Below are 1,154 nucleotides of genomic sequence, written 5' to 3' on the forward strand. Positions count from 1 at the left end.
CATAGGAGCAAACAATTTTGAGCTGAAACCTCAATTAGTTGCTCTAATGCAACAGAACTGCAAGTTTCATGGACTTCCATCAGAAGATCCTTACCAGTTCTTAACTAAGTTCTTGCAGATCTATGAGACTGTTAAGACTAATGGAGTAGATCCTAAAGTCTACAGGCTCATGCTTTTCCCTTTTGCTGTAAGAGACAGAGCTAGAGCATGGTTGGACTCTCAACCTAAAGATTGTCTGGACTCCTGGGATAAGCTGGTCATGGCTTTCTTGGCTAAGTTCTTTCCTCCTCAAAAGTTGAGCAAGCTTAGAGTGGATGTTCAAACCTTCAAACAAAAAGATGGTGAATCCCTCTATGAAGCTTGGGAAAGATACAAGCAGATGACCAAAAGATGTCCTTCTGACATGTTTTCAGAGTGGACCATGATAGATAAGGAAGGGAGTTCTTGAAATTGATGCTCTGAATGCCATATTGGCTCAGAACAAAATGTTGACTCAGAAAGTCAACATGATTTCTAAAAGTCTGAATGGATGGCAAAATGCATCCAACAGTACCAAAGAGGCATCTTCTGAAGAAGAAGCTTATGATCCAGAGAACCTTGCAATAGCAGAGGTAAATTATATGGGTGAACCTTATAGAAACACCTATAATTCATCATGGAGAAATCATCCAAATTTCTCATAGAAGGATCCACAAAAGCCTCAACAAGGCTTTAATAATGGTGGAAGAAATAGGCTCAGCAATATCAAGCCTTATCCATCATCTTCTTAGCAACAGACAGAGAATTATGAATAGAGTACCTCTAAGTTAGCAAATTTAGTCTCTAATCTATCTAAGGCCACTTTAAGTTCCATGAGGGAAACAAGGTCCTCCATCAGAAATCTGGAGGCACAAGTGGGCCAGCTGAGTAAGAAAATCATTGAAACTCCTCCTAGTACTCTCCCAAGCAATACTGAAGAAAATCCAAAAAGAGAGTGCAAGGCCATTGATATAATCAATATGGCCAAACCTAGAGAGGAAGGAGAGGATATGAATCCCGATGCGGAAGACCTCATGGGATGTCTCTCAAGCAAGAAGGAGTTCCCTATTGAGGACCCACGGGAATCTGAGGCCTATATAGAGACCATAGAGATTCCATTAAACCTCTTTTTGCCA

General features: G+C 40.6%; 1 non-coding gene across 1 annotated transcript; it reads right to left on the reverse strand.

Moving 5' to 3' along the window:
• Positions 1-301: 301 nt before the first annotated feature.
• LOC127745129 (small nucleolar RNA R71) lies at positions 302-405 on the reverse strand. Its single transcript, XR_008006325.1, has one exon. It is a non-coding gene; the product is annotated as a small nucleolar RNA R71 (small nucleolar RNA).
• Between the last annotated feature and the right edge of the window lie 749 nt (positions 406-1,154).

Source organism: Arachis duranensis, chromosome 2, assembly GCF_000817695.3.
Source record: "Arachis duranensis cultivar V14167 chromosome 2, aradu.V14167.gnm2.J7QH, whole genome shotgun sequence".
NCBI classification, from domain to species: Eukaryota; Viridiplantae; Streptophyta; class Magnoliopsida; order Fabales; family Fabaceae; genus Arachis; species Arachis duranensis.